Below are 16,489 nucleotides of genomic sequence, written 5' to 3'. Positions count from 1 at the left end.
TAATATGTTTAACCTATGTAAGTCATGTCATCAAATTGTGTTAAAATTGTTCAAATACCTGTTTTAGTGTCGCTGCCCAATACTTGTTTAGCACTATTGCCATGATACTGTTGTGTGTTATTTGTTTTGTAATGCTCATTTTTTTGTCAGAACTGCCACTAACATGCAAGCAGAGCTTCTGAGGCTATATGCTTTACGGATGCTAATATAAACCTAAACAGGGTAAAATTGTTTTCCAAAATGACTATATTTTAAATGACACCTTAGCATCGATATTATTATCCTGTTGACTATTAATTGCCTGTAACACAGTCTTGATGGAATCAGTGAATAGCTCTCACATACTACCTAGTTCTTCAAAAATCTAGAAAATCAAAAAATCTTAGAATGTATCTGACAATAAGAGGCTTACAGATATAAAAGAAGCCTAAAAATCTTGAATTAGGTATACCTCTTTCTTGAACAATCCAAGGTCTGAACCGACCTAAGGAGAAAATAAAACGAGTTAAAGAAATATTTGTCATAAAATAAATTACAGAAAAAAACTAGGAATATCATAAGTTGTTACCTTATCAAAATATTTTCTTAATTTTTTTAGTTGTTGCAGAATTGTCGATTTGTCATCAATTCCCATTGACTGTTTAGTGCCATATGAAGTGTCACGACCCACAATTCAACTAGTCATGATGGCACCTAACCTCACCCGCTAGGTAAGCCAAATAACAACAATCCTATTCAATTAATATTTAACTAACTCTAATACACTCCCTAAGGAATGGTAATACAAATCATGAGCTTCTAAGGTTAGAATTTACAAAACTAGTGTGAAATAAAAATACGTCATATGTCTGAAATATACATGAACAGATTAAAAATTCTAAAGCTACCATGAATTTGTACGCAGCAACATCAGCATCAAAAATCTGCACGCAAGGTGCAGAAGTGCAGTATGAGTACAACCTACCTCATGTACTCAATAAGTAACAAACCTAGCCTTAGGTTGAAAGTAGTGACGAGCTGGGACAAGGGTTAGATTCCAACTCCAATAACTAATAATATCTCATAACAATACAATTTAAAGCAGCATAAGTAATAACTCAATAATAAAATGCTCAGCTCGTATAGAATACCAGAAAAATAAATATTTTCTTTTCAATATAATAGGAAAACTCAAATCCTTTGCTGAAAATCACTGAAAATATGAGTAAGTTTGTAAAATCGTGATTTTCCTTCCGAAACTTTTCAATAGGTAAATGTTTCATTATCAAATGGCATGAGGAAAAGTACATCTCTATGCCTATGTATCAATGTGTTTGAGAAGTCATGAATGACGTGATACTGTATAGCATGAGAAAAAATGCATCTCTATTCTTGTATGTCAAGTGTGCATGCCAATGCAGTACAACATATTGAACAACCATATGCATACTCTCAGAATATCAATCCACTCTGTCCTCCCAGTTACTCGGCACTCGCACTCGTACTCAATAGGTACCCGCGCTCGCTGGGGGTGTGTGTAGACTCCGGAGGGGCTCATTCAGCCTAAGCATCGCACGGACAACTCACGTACTATAATATAATATCTAGATTCGCACGGACAAATCACGTGTTGCACGGATATCTCACGTGCCATAGTAGCAATATCTGGATCTGCACGAACAACTCACGTGATGCACGGACAATTCACGTGCTATAGTATCTATAACCTCACAATCAGGCCCTCGACCTTCCTCAGTCATCAATCTCTCCATTCTCTTGGGCTCACTATGTCATGAAACTAGCCCAAGATGATGATATGATATATCAATAAAGAACAACCGAGACTGAGATATGATATGCAATGAATGAACATGACTGAGTATGAAGTTGCAATGTAAGCAAATAACTTAATAACAGTAATGACCTCAGTGGGTCCCAACAGAATAAGCATGAAACCTAGACATGGTTTCTAGCATGGATCACAACTCAATAACTCTAGTATGTAGAGATTTCATGATTACAGATAAGTTCAGGTAACTACACAGTACCACAGAAATAACAGAGTTACAATTCACACGGTGCACGCCCACACGCCCGTCACCTAGCATGTGTGTCACCTCAACAACAAACACATAACACGAAATTCGGGGTTTCATACCCTCAGCACTAAGTTTAGAAGTGTTACTTACGTTGAACAAGACGAGTCCAATATCGAGATGGACTGAGTGACCGGTAACAAATCATTGCCAAAATCAATATATCTGTCGGGTGTCATGCCCGGAAGATCAGATGGAAACATATCTGGAAAATCCCTCACTACTGAGACTGACTCAACTGTAAGGGTATCAATATGGACATCTCGCACATAAGCTAGATACACGTCACACCCCTTCTCAACCATTCGTTGAGCTTTAAGAAATGAAATAAGTCTGCTGGGAGTATACTCTAAGGCACCTATCCACTCTAATTGTGGTAACCTGGCATAGCAAGCATCACGATTTTAGCGTGACAATCAAAAATAGCATAATGGGGCGACAACCAGTCCATGCCCAAAATAATATCAAAGTCCACCATGCTGAACAATAATAAATCGGCTCTGGTCTCAAAACCACTAAGAGCAATCAAACACGACCGATACACGCGGTCCACAATAAGAGAATCTCCCAGAGGAGTAGACACATAAATAGTGGAACTCAAAGAATCCCGAGACATGCCCAAATACGGGGCAAAATAAGAGGACACATAATACCGACGCATCTCTATGACATACCAGGACAATACATGTAATGACAGAATCAGAAGTGACTGCCTCTGTACGAGCAGGAAGGGAATAATATCTGGCCTGGCCTCGCCCTCTAGAGAGACCTCTACCTCCCCGACCTTCACCTCAGGCTGGCTGAGCAGGTGGGGCGGCAGCTGGTGCTGGAATCATAGCTTGAGGACCCGGTGGAGCACGTTGTGGATGAGAAGTCTGTGGAGGTGCACCCCTCCTAAATCTGGGGCAATCCTTCACCATATGGCGAGTGTCGCCACACTCAAAACAAGATCTGGGAGGGCGTGGCTGTTGTGGCTGGGTCGGGCCAGATCTGCTGGACTGGCCACTAGGAATACCCCATGGGGGAGGCACACTAGATACTGGTGGCCCATAATAAGGCTCCTGGTGCCTAGAAGGGGCTGGAACACCATTGGAGGCTGGAAGAGCTGAATGAACGGGGTGACTCACATAACCCCTACCATGACGAGCTTCTGGGGCACGAGCACCAGAATAATAACCAGTCTCTCGAGACCTCTTGGCCTCTCTCTCCTCTCTATCCAGGGAAAGCATGCCCTCTAATCTCCTGGCAATACTCACAACCTGCTGATAAGAAATATCCATCTCCAAATCCCTAGCCATACTAATTTGGGTGCTGGGGTGGAGTCCATCAATAAATCGTCGAACCCTCTCTTGAACTATGGCAACCAAGGCCGGTGCATGTCGGGCCAAATCACTGAAGAGACCACACAGTTATAACACCCTGGCTCAGCTGCTCAAACTCCACCCGCTATGAGTCCATGAGGCTCTGAGGGACATACTCTCTCAAAGACATGTCCGAGAACTGAGTCCATGTAAGTGAAGTTGTCTCATCCGGACTACTCAGCTCATAAGTATGCCACCACTGATATGCTGCTCCTCTAAGATGGAATGTAGTAAAAGAAACCCCGCTCGTCTCCGCTATGCCCATAGTACGGAGAATACAATGACACTCCTCCAGAAAATCCTAAGCATCATCTGTAGCCAATCCACTGAAGGTATGTGGGTGGTACTTCTTGTACCTCTCAAGTCTAAGCTGCTCCACCTCAGAAACTGTTGCCCTAACCTCGGGCTGAGCTGGAGCTACCGGCTACATCGGTTCAATCTATGGAACCTGGTCGACCTGAACCCGATGCTCTAGAGTACCGACGGCAGGAGTCTGTGCTCCTCCCCCGGCCTGAGATGTGGCATGAGAAAGTGGGATCAATCCAGCTTGAGCTAAGGTGCTGAACATGCTCAGAAACTGGGCTAGAGTCTCCTGGAGGGCTGGTGCAGAAACAAGTACCTTAGGTGTCTGCCCTCCAGCTGGAGCGATTGGGGGCTCATCTGTAGTAGCTTGTGCAGGTGCCCTGGCTTCACCACGTGGACGTCCTCGGCCTTTACCCGGGCCCCGGCCTCTCGCAGATCTAGCAAGGGGTATGGGGCCTGGTCATCAGATCCGCATGTACGTGTCCTCACCATTTGAAGTCAATAATATTTCGCACGACAGGGAATCAAAGTAGTGAAAGTTTTCCTAACAGTTCCATAGCCTCCCGAAGATAAGTACAGACGTCTCCGTACCGATACGCAAGACTCTAATAAATCGGTTTGTGACTCACGACACCTACGAATCTAGAGCTTTGATACCAACTTGTCACGACCCAATTTCCCCTCCGTATGACGTCGTGACGACACCTAGTCTCTACGACTAGGTAAGCCTAACATTTGCGGAATAATGAAATAAAAACATAAATTTAACTACTAACTGTAGCAGTAACAACATAATTGGGTACCATGCTGCCTGGCATGTACAATAACCAACTATTCAAAATACACAGAAATCCCAAAACCCGAAACATCGTGAATCACAAACTACAGAAGGAAAGTCTAGTGTCTCTATACATCAGAGTCTAACAAAGGAAAAATACAGAAGATAATGGACATGGGAAAGAGTAGAAAGGGACTCTGAGGCCTACGGACGCGACAGATATACCTTGAAGTCTCCAAAGCTGTCCCGGCTCACTAATAGTGCGGCTAATAAGGAGCACCTGGATCTGCACACGAAAAACATATGCAGAGAGTAGCATGAGTACACCATAATCGGTACCCAGTAAGTGCCAAGCCTAACCTCGATCGGGTAGTGACGAGGTCAGGTCAGGGCCCTACTAGTATATATATATATATATATATATAATAAAAACAAGGTAGAATGAAATACCGTAGTAAAATAAAGACTGAAATTTAACAGGAATGAAATCATAGAAGACAACATCTCAGTAAACAGAGATAACAACAGGGGATCTCCCGAGATACCGTCTCGTAGTCCCAAACGTAAATGTGTAGTACAGGGGGGTCTCCCGGAATACCGTTCCTAGTCCCAAAGTAAATATACAGTACAGTGGGATCTCCCGGAACACTGTTCCGTAGTCCCAAAGTAAATATGCAGTACAAGGGGACCTCCCGAAATACCGTTCCGTAGTCCCAAAAGTAAATATACAGCTCAAACTATAGAATTAACAGCTACAACACAAAATCCTACAATTTAGACAAAGTACAAGTCAAGGAAAAGCAAGAATTTCACTAAACATGCTGCACGGAGTTCAGATAAGCAATTGAGGCAAGTAGATATGCTATTCTAAGCTAACAGGATACTACACATGATGATGTAACTCAAATAAGAAGGAAATATGTTATTACCTAGCAGAAATCGAGTTTTTACAACAATTAGCCTGTGTACGTACTCGTCACCTCACGTACAAGGCGCTCGCATATCAAAACAGTACCAAATCCTAAGGGGATTTCCCCCACACAAGGTTAGGCAAGCCACTTACCTCGAACCAAGATCAATCAATCGGTCACAATGCCTTTCCCACGAATATCTGGCTCCGAATGGCCCAAATCTAGCCAAAAGAAATTACATATCATAAATACAACCATAATAGACTCATCTAATTAATGAAATCAATACTTTAACAAAAATTCCAAAATTCTCCTTAAAACGTATACCCGGGCCCACGTCTCGGAATCGGGCAAAAATTACAAAATCCGAAACCCTATTCACTCACAAGTCCAACCATACCAAATTTATCAAAATCCGACCTCAAATGACCACTCATAACCCCAAATCAAACTCTTCGAATCCCTAGCCTCCAACTCTGAATTTCTACCTTAAATACACACTAACTAGGTGGGAAAATAAATGGGGAAGCAAGATTATTGATCAAAAATAAGCACAAGGCACTTACCTCAAGAAATCCCTCAAAAAGCTCCAAAGAAATCGCCAAACACGAGTTTGAAATGTTGAAAATGAGCAAAAATCGTGAACCTTTACATTTAAGTGTTCTGTCCAGAAATCTCGCACCTGCGGACTCTCTGTCGCATATGCGATGCCGCACCTGTGGAAATGCCATCGCAGGTGTGAATTCCACTTAGAATCACAGGTTCCGCTCCTGCGGCTATGCGACCACATCTGCGACTATCGCAGGTGCGGAAATGCATCACACCTGCGGTTCTTTCCCAGCTCCTTCTTGGCCGTATCTGCGGCTCCTCCTTTGCACATGCGATCCCGCACCTGCGATCTTCGCTCTGCATGTGCAAAAACATCAGACACTAGAAAATCTTCAGCAGCTAGCCTAAGTCCAAATTCAATCCGTTAAGCATCTGAAACACACCCGAGGCCCCTAAGACCTCAACCAAACATACCAACAGTCCTAAAACACCATACAAACTTAGTCGAGCCCTCAAATCACATGAAACAACGCTAAAAATATGAATCACCCTCTGATTCAAACTTAATGAACTTGAAACTTTAAACTTCTACAACCGATGTCGAAACCTATCAAATCACGTCCGATTGACCCGAAATTTTTCACACAAGTTTTATTCAACATTACGGACCTACTCTAACTTCCAGAATCCGAATCCGACCCTGGTATCAAAATGTCCACCTTCGGTCAAAATCTCCAAAAATTTGACTTTCGCTATTTCAAGCCTAAATGAGCTACAGACCTCCAAAACACAATCCGGACACGCCCTTGAGTCCAAAATCACCCAACGGTGCTAACGGAATGGACAAAACTCCATTCTGGAGTCGTCTTCACACAGTTCCGACTACGGTCAAAATTTTAAGACTTAAGCTTCCATTTTAGGGACTACGTGTCCCAAAATACTCCGAAACCAAAAACAAAACCTCCCGACAAGTCACATAAGCAGAAAAATATACTGGGAAAACAGTAAATAGGGAATCAGAGCTATTACTATCAAAACGACCGGTTGGGTCGTTACAACAAATAATCAATTCTAGCGATATACGAATTCGAGAAATTTTCAATTACCATATATACATTTTGAATCCATTAGAACCCTCTCGAGAGTCATACACTCTGCCCAAATCTAAATTGTACTGCCTAAACGGGCCGAAAGACATGTGCTCCATCAGCACAACAACACCCCAAAGAAGTAACACTACCTTAACACCACCAATCAAATTCATACTCCGTGCGCACTACATACTTCGCAAATAACAATTCACTCATCCCATGATTTTTATATACTTATAAAGTGCAATATAATCTGTATCTAGGAATTTCCTTACTCGAGTCATCCTCGAGTCAACCTCTGCAAGTCATAACTAACCCACAGGTATGCCTCAGACCAAAACTAAAATTTATCATATAACCATGAAATTAAACTGTCAGCAGCAGGCTCCCCCACTTGGCTCAAAGCCATAGAACAAAACATTCCATAACTCATAATACTCATACTCTATTACTGCCATAATACCGCAGTCAGTTCAACAAAAATTATTCTTAAGTTCATGCAACACCAACCATAAAATACCTCAATCATCTGCTAAGCTCGCATTTATTTTCTTGACAGTCAAGTCAACTTTCTCAACCGGATTCAAATTCAAATCTCATCACATACACCCAAATGGTAGATAAGAAACTCTCCACTAAACATTATAAGGAACACACCTATGTAGTTTACTCCGCAGGAAATAACCCACCTGTTTAGCCTCAAATTGTCATCTTGCTATACCCTTCCGCAGCCACAATTATTGTGCAATAACTAAATCTTTCTGAGTTTGAACTCATCAACACAACATGAAAATCTAATTCGCTCCACAATGAAACTGCATGACAGATCCTTCAATATACTCACAATTAGAGACCGTACGTCACATCAAATGAAAATCAAGCATCCAATGGCCCTCTTTACATTCCAAGGAAACACTTCTCATCACATTTAAACCATCCTAACACATCCCACAGTCACAACATACTTAGCATATAGCCATTCGATCGCTCATTGAGCCACAAGTTTCACTCATAGGGACACTACCGGATATATGAGTCCAAATGTACAAGCTACAATGGAGGCTATCGAGCCTAAGCTGCGGTCTAAACCTAGCCTCAAGTCCTCCAGACTGGCCCATCACCAAAACAAAGAATACACATTTTGAACCTCGTTCATGGAATCACAAGCCAGCGATGCACAACTGATATCGAGCGCTCACATGCGCACACGAATGTGTGGAAGGAATTCAAAGAGTTATGTTTCAAGTTGAATCAATTTGGCACGATAAGGAAAGAAAGATGGGAAATTATCCTAAATTCCCTTTAGCCTCTCGAAGATAAGTATGGACGCCATCATACCAATCCGCGAGACTCTACTAGACAGTTGCTCATGACTTGTAGAACCTATGAACCTAGAGCTCTGACACAACCTTGTCACAACCCAAAATCCAACTTGCCGTGATGGCACCTAATCTCACCTGCTAGGTAATCCAAATAACAACAATCCGATTCAATTAATATTTAATTAACTCTAATACACTCCCCAAGGACTGATAGTATAAATCATGAGCTTCTAAGATTAGAATTTACAAAATTGGTGTGAAATAAAAATACGTCATAAGTCTGACATATACATGAACAAATTAAAAATTCTAAAGCTACCATGAACAAGAGGAAGCAATGGCTGGAACGCAGGTGCATCTTCAGATCCATCTCTCTTCGTACACATCAACATTAGCGTCAAATATTTGCACGAAAGGTGCAGAACTGTAGTATGAGTACAACCGACCCCATGTATTCAATAAGTATCAAACCTAACCTTAGGTTGAAAGTAGTGACGAGTTGGGACAAGGGTCAGAGTCCAACTCCAATAACTAATAACATCTGATAACAATACAATTTAAAGCAGCACAAGTAATAACTCAATAATAAAATGCTCAGCTCATATAAAATACCAGAAAAATAAACTTTTTCTTTTCAATATAATAGTAAAACTCAAATTCTTTGCCAAAAGTCACCGAAAATATGAGTAAGTTTGTAAAATCGTGATTTTCCATCCGAAACTTTTCAACAGGTAAATGTTTCATTATCAAGTGGCATGAGGAAAAGTACATCTTTATGCCTACATGTCAATGTGTTAAGAAGTCATGAATGATGTGATACCGTACAACATGAGGAAAAATACGTCGGTATGCTTGTATGTCAAGTGTGCATGCCGACAACATAGTGAACAATCATATTCATACTCTCAGAATATCAATCCACTTAGTCCTCCCAATCACTCGGCACTCGTACTCGCACTCAATAGGTACCTGCGCTCACTGGGGGTGTGTGCAGACTTCGGAGGGGCTCCTTCAGCCCAAGTACTATAATCCGCACGGACAAATCACGTGTTGTATGGACAACTCAAGTGCTATAATATAATATCTGGATCTGCACGGACAACTCACGTGCTGCATGGACAACTCTCGTGCTACAGTATAATGTCTGGATTCGCACAGACAAATCACGTGTTGCACGGACATCTCACGTGCCAACAAAACACGTATCTGGATCTGCACGAACAACTCACGTGCTGCACGGACAATTCACGTGATATAGTATCTATAACCTCACAATCAGTCCCTCGACCTTACTCAGTCATCAATCTCTCCACTCTCTCGGGCTCACTATGTCATGAAAATAGCCCAAGATGATGATATGATGTATCAATAAATAACAACAAAGACTGAGATATGATATGCAATAAATGAACTTGACTGAGTATAAAGTTGCAATGTAAGCAAATAGCTCAACAGCAGTAATGACCTCAGTGGGTCCCAACAAAATAAGCATGTAGCCTAGACATGGTTTCTAACATGGATCACAGCTCAATAACTCTAGTACGTAGAGATTTCATATTTTAGATAAGTTTAGGTAACTACACAGTACCACAAAAATAACGGAGTTAAAATTCACACGGTACACTCACACACGCCTGTCACCTAGTATGTGCGTCCCCTCAACAACAAGCACATAACACGAAATTTGGGGTTTCATACCCTCAGCACTAAGTTTAGAAGTGTTACTTACCTTGAACAAGCCGAGTCCAATATCGAGAAAGATAAACAATGCTCCAGAAATTCCATTATGCGTGTATCAACTTTCGAACGGCTCGAATCTAGTCACAATTAATTCGATTCAGTCAACACAAATTATAGGAATTAATTCCACATAAAAATACTAATTTTCCTATAAAATCCGAAATTGCACTCAAATATTTCCAATGGGGGGCACGTCTCGAAAACCGAAAAAAGTTACAAAATATGAACGCCCATTCAACCACGAGTCTAACCATACCAAATTTACCAAATTCCAACAACAACTCGACCTTCAAATTCCCGAATCTCATTTTCAAATCCCTAGGCCCAAATCCTCTAATTACACCTCAAAAACACGTAATCTAGTCGGAATATTCAATGATAATTCAATATTTATCGACTAATAATGATCACAAGTGACTTATCTCAAGTTTTTCCGTGAATTCTCTCTGAAAATTGCCCCAAAACCATATTGGAAATGTCCAGATATGGTAAAATCTCGGAAACCCTTCGAAATGTATACTGCCTAGGGGTTCCGCACCCGCGACTCACTTAGCCGCTTCTGCGGTCTCGCAGGTGCGAGGAACCAACCGCTTATGCAGTCTTGCACCTGCGGCCACTGCCCACTCTCCCTTTTTCGCTTCTGCGCTCCCAGGCTCACTTTTGCGAGCTCGCACCTGCGAGCCTATTTTCGCAGGTGCAATTGTCTCAATAGGCAGCTGAAAGTTTCAATTATTCTAAGTCCAAATTTGATCCGTTAACCATCTGAAACTCACCTGAGCCCCCCGGGACCTCAACCAAATACACCAACAAGTCCTAAAACATCATACAAACTTAGTCAAACCTCTAAATCACATCAAACAATGCTAAAACCACGAATCATACCCTAATTCAAGTTTAATTAAACTAAAAAAATTCAACTTCTACATTCGATGCCAGAACCTATCAAATCAAGTCCGATTGACCTAAAATTTTGCACATAAGTTACAAATGACATAACAGATGTATTTCAATTTCTAGAATCAGATTCCGACCCCGATATCTAAAAGTCAACTCCCTGGTTTAACTTCTAAACTTAAATTTCTATTTTAGCCAAGTCAAGTCTAATTTAAATACAAACTTCCAAAAACTTTTCCGGACATGCCTCTAAGTCCAAAATCACCATACGGAGCTATTGGAATCATTAAAACTCTATTCCGGGGTCGTTTACACATAAATCAATATCCGATCAACTATTTCAACTTCAGATTTAAATCTTGGAACTAAGTATTCCAATTCATTCTGAAACCTTACCGAAGAGTCACTTAATTATAATAGAACACAGGATAAGCAGTAAATGGGTAAACGAGACTGTAATACTCAAAACGACCGGCCGGGTCAATACATTTTTCCAATTTATTCTGAAACCTCACCGACGAGTCACATAATTATAATAGATTATAGGATAAGCAGTAAATGGGAAAACGAGACTGTAATACTCAAAACGATCGGCCGGGTTGTTACATGAAGATGGAGCATTTCTCGGATGCTCGGCTTGCGTTTCAGCTTCTTCAACCATATAGTCAACTTTGTCTGGCAAAGTTATTCTAGATAGCTCTTTTGGGCTTCAATTATGTAGGTGAACTTAGTGAAAGAATAATATAAGGGAGTTAGTCAACATATGTATATAATTTGTAGTTATATTATTTGTACCATAAAAATGTGGAATTGTTGTGTTAAGTATGTTAATATTTTGTATTACCATTAACATATGTGAAAAAATTTACCTTGATCCATGATGGTTTGATCTTCCTCTCTTCCAATGCAGAAATCCATATCTTGTCCTTTGTTGTTGTCCAGTTAAGGATACGGGGGATCAGATTACCAACCTTTGTAGTAATTTGTGTGTTAACTATAGAGCAACACGCATACAACCAAATTTTCATAGCGAGCGAAAAACCTTGAATAAGATAAAATGCACATATGGGTTTAACTTATGCCTAACAGACTGAAGCAAATGTGTATAAGCAGCTATATCCCATGCAAAATTTGCATACTACCCTGAGTCAACCAAATAGAACCTAAAGTGGTCTATCAAACCATTCTCTTTCTCTTAAGGACAAAGGGAGAACTCTATAAGATACAGAATACATAGCTTGACTACACCCTCGTCATTCACCCAACTACAACTACATATAATTTGTTTCAGGTACGACTTCTCAACTTTTTTCTTGTTCGAAAAATAACTCATTATTGTTTTACTATCATATTTAGGCGTGTAACCAAAGTCTGTTACTTCTGTAACACATTTGTGGCCAGTAATAAGAGCAAACTCCCTCAGCCCAAAGTTCAACCTCTCACCATTTATCTTTGCTGGAGAAAAATCAGACCTGGATGTGTTCAATTCATACTTCATCAAAAGGTGAATTGCCTAATTTTGGATACATAGTTTGGGCATGCCAAGAAAGTGCCCAAAACATGTCTTCTCAAATAATATTTTCCCATTTTCGAACAATAATACCATGATTTGGGCAGGAACATCAGGGTCGGATAATGTTTGAAACCTAGTGATGCCATAATCAACATCATGTGGTGCAAAAAATATCCGATTCTGCATGAAAAGGAAAAATAAATTAATAAAACATGTTTAAAGACAAAAAAACAAAATAATAACAATACTGCTACAATTTATCTATAGATAAAAAGATAGTAATACATTGCAGACAAATAAATTACAAATTAAAAAATAAATACAACAATTAAACTATAAATGAAGTTACAAAACACTGATAATTTTATGTTTAGAGCAAGAAAACTAGAAAGTAACCTACATTTAAAACATTGGGGGAAAAACTAACTACTAGATATAATATATACAATTTGTTTGCAGAAAATAAAATTAACATCTACAAAGAGAGCAAAAATTAAATAATAAAACAAACTAAATCATGTAATACATACCCTAACAAAATTATTTCAAATAATATATAACAAATATACAATTTCAGAAATATGTAGAAATGTGATAAATAACAAGATATATACACAATGCAGAAAAAATTTCTACAATAAAGGAACAACAAAATATTAGATATCAAGATATGCATGAAAACAACTTTTTAACTAAAAATAAAAAACAATGTACCGATAACCTGATACTGCCAAGGCACATAACCACGCGGCCCAATTGTAGACGGTAGGCTCCCCACTTATCTTTAAGCCACAATCACATAAATTCATATATCAATGAATCCTCCTTCTCGGTTACCATGATCTCACACCATTACTCCGCTAAATTTCTCACAAGCTCTTGTTGTACTAATCATCATACATCCCAAATTAGCAATCCTAAATGCACACTCAACTTCATAACAACCGCACTATCTTTCCCAGGCAACCACGACCTACATCGCAGTACATGCCTCATGTTGGATAAAAAGTAGAACTCTTCATAGGAACTTCATAAGAAATCATATAATCTTAACCTTTTCACATGAGATAGCCCACCTATGTAACCTCATATCTACATCCTTCGACGACATGCCATGGTTATAACCATTATGAAATCAGTTAATCTCCTCGGGTCCACACTCATCCGCCAGTCGTACGAATCCATTCATTCATTAACATCAACTGAAGGTCCAACAATATATTTAAAACTCAGAGCCATAGTGCATCCCAAAACGATAATCAAATATTCACATTTTCCTACACTCCGATCAAGCCCCTTCTTGTCACATTCGAACTCCCTAAATGCAGAAGCCACCTCAGGGATCATCTCCCTCGTGACATCAACTTTGGAAACTCCAATTCGATTCTGAAGTCGCTACACACCGTCATCACCGATAACCGCTTCTTAGGTACCATTTCACAACACCCTGACCCGAAGACTAACCAATAAAGACCATCACACCGATGAGCCTAAATGCGTTCAAACAAGGACGATGACACCACATCACAAACAAGAATTCCACCAAGTTTGAAAATATCCAATTTCGCTACCCCGTCAACCAAAGCCTGAACATCCATAGTCTAATTGCCTCTCCTCTATTGGAATTAAATGTTGAATCTTTGAACCATGAATCGAGAAATCCTCCTCTTAGGACATTCACTGTCGCAACACATAAATAAGCACCCTACCTTTCACATTAGCACTGCGCGATAACAACGCACGAACATCATAATACACTATGCATAGCCTTGAAACCATTATCAACTCTAACACTAGGCTGAAACAATAGAACATCCCTCCACAAAGAGATGCTAATAATCCGCCCGCACACGCATGGAAAGACATCATGTACCACATATGTAGCTTCTCCACAACTTACAGGTGCCCAACTGATAATGAATGCTCGACTTCACATAAGAAGGGGTAGGAAGGAAATGCAGACATAAGATTCAATAGAATCAAATCGCACGACGAGGAATCAAGAAGGAAAGTTCTCCTAACAGCCCTGCAGCCTCTCCAAGATAAGTATAGACGACTCCATACCGATCTTCACGACTCTACTAGAATTGCTCATGACTCGTAAGACCTAAGTGAACTTAGAGCTCTGATACTAAGTTGTCACGACCCAAAATCCACTATAGGTAGTGATGGTGCCCAACATCGCCGTTAGGCAAGCCAACAGTGAACCATTATGGATACATACAATATTAGTAAGATGTAAAATAAAAAGGTGTTGATATTAGTGCAAAACCATTAACATCTACTAGAATATCCTAAAACTCGGTGTCACAAGTACATGAGCATCTACTAGGAAGTACAGTAATAATACAACATTTATCTGGAATGTAAAATAGACATGATAACATAAATGAACATGAAAGAGGCTCTGTGTGCTGCAGATTGTATCATGGGATGCATCTCACCTTAAAGCCCCCTCAATAGGTTCGCCCTTGCGCCCAAATGAACATCAGAGATATACCTGCACAATAAGTACAAAAGTATAGCATGAGTACGAAATCAACGCGTACCAACTAAATATCTAGCCTAACCCCAAAGAAGTAGTTATGAGGGGTCGACATTGGCACTTACTGGTGGTCCAATAAGTCAAATATAGTAAAGTAGACAAGTACGAAACATGGTAAGTAAACAGTAAGAACAGATATAGGCAAATAATAAGGTCTACGGCTGAACAGTGAACACAAAGTCCTCAAATACTGGACACCTCCTCAAATGGAATACGTAGTGGTCATCACTAAATCAACAGTCATATCTCAAGTCTGGAAAAGTCATGAGTATGCGAACTCCTTATCAAGTGTTTCGCACGATTCTGCCGAGGCGAGCGGCCCGATCCCATAGGGGTAAAGGCACAAATTCATGCCGTGGCGTACAACTCGATCCCATTATAGTACCGCTGAGGCGTTCAGCCCGATCCAATAATTGTGTACACTGTCGGTCAACCGGAACAACTAATATATGCATCTCATAATACCGCTAAGGCGAACGACTCGGTCCCATAATGTTACTGCTGAGGCGATCAGCCCGATCCCATAGGAATAGTGAAGACTTGACGGGTCACTGGCCCTACTCACAAATATATGTGTGAGTTGTGAAATTCAAGAAAACCTCCGAACAAATACATACAACATGGGAGAAATTCGTAATAGGAAGTGAAATCTCTACTGCTAATCAATTAGCTCTCCATACATCACGAATCGTAAGTCTGATACTTTACGCAAGTCTAGTCTCAGACAAAATGTATATTCAAGCAATTAAACAGGCAAGAATAACTCAAATATTATAATTAAAGCATGGCGTGAGTCTAAGTCTACCCGAACCAAATCATGAATTCTAGCATACGCATGGACACTCGTCACCTCATACGTGCGTAACAACATATAACACATAGAAAATATAATACCTACTGGGTAAATTTCTCCCTCACAAGGTTAGACAGGAGATTTACCTCGCTCCGAAATCCTATAACCGGTTCTAATGCCTCTCTAACACTTCAAGTCGATGCCCATCGATCCAAAACTAGTCAAACAACATGCAAACCAATCAAAATATAACCAAAGACTCTTAATTAATCAATTATAATAATTCTCAATTTCGCTTGAAAAGTCAACAAAGTCAACCCACGTGCCCGTATTCCGAAAATTTTCGAAGACAAACATTGTACATGGCACCACGAACTCAAGTATATAATTTATTCCTAATTTTATGTCCAATTTATAGTAAAAATCCATGATTTACACTTCTAGAGTTTCTCCCAAAGTCCCACGATTTCTACAATATTTCATTTTTAAATCCATATATAATCCTTGTATATAACTTACAACAAGTAGTAATAACTTACCTTATGATATACGGCGAAAATGGTCTTCAAGAATAACCCCAAATCCCCCTACATGTGCTCCAAGAACTTAAAAGT

The sequence above is a fragment of the Nicotiana tabacum genome, chromosome 9 (genome assembly GCF_000715075.1).
Source record: "Nicotiana tabacum cultivar K326 chromosome 9, ASM71507v2, whole genome shotgun sequence".
In the NCBI taxonomy this organism is placed as follows: Eukaryota; Viridiplantae; Streptophyta; class Magnoliopsida; order Solanales; family Solanaceae; genus Nicotiana; species Nicotiana tabacum.
Note: the sequence above shows the minus strand (reverse complement) of the source record.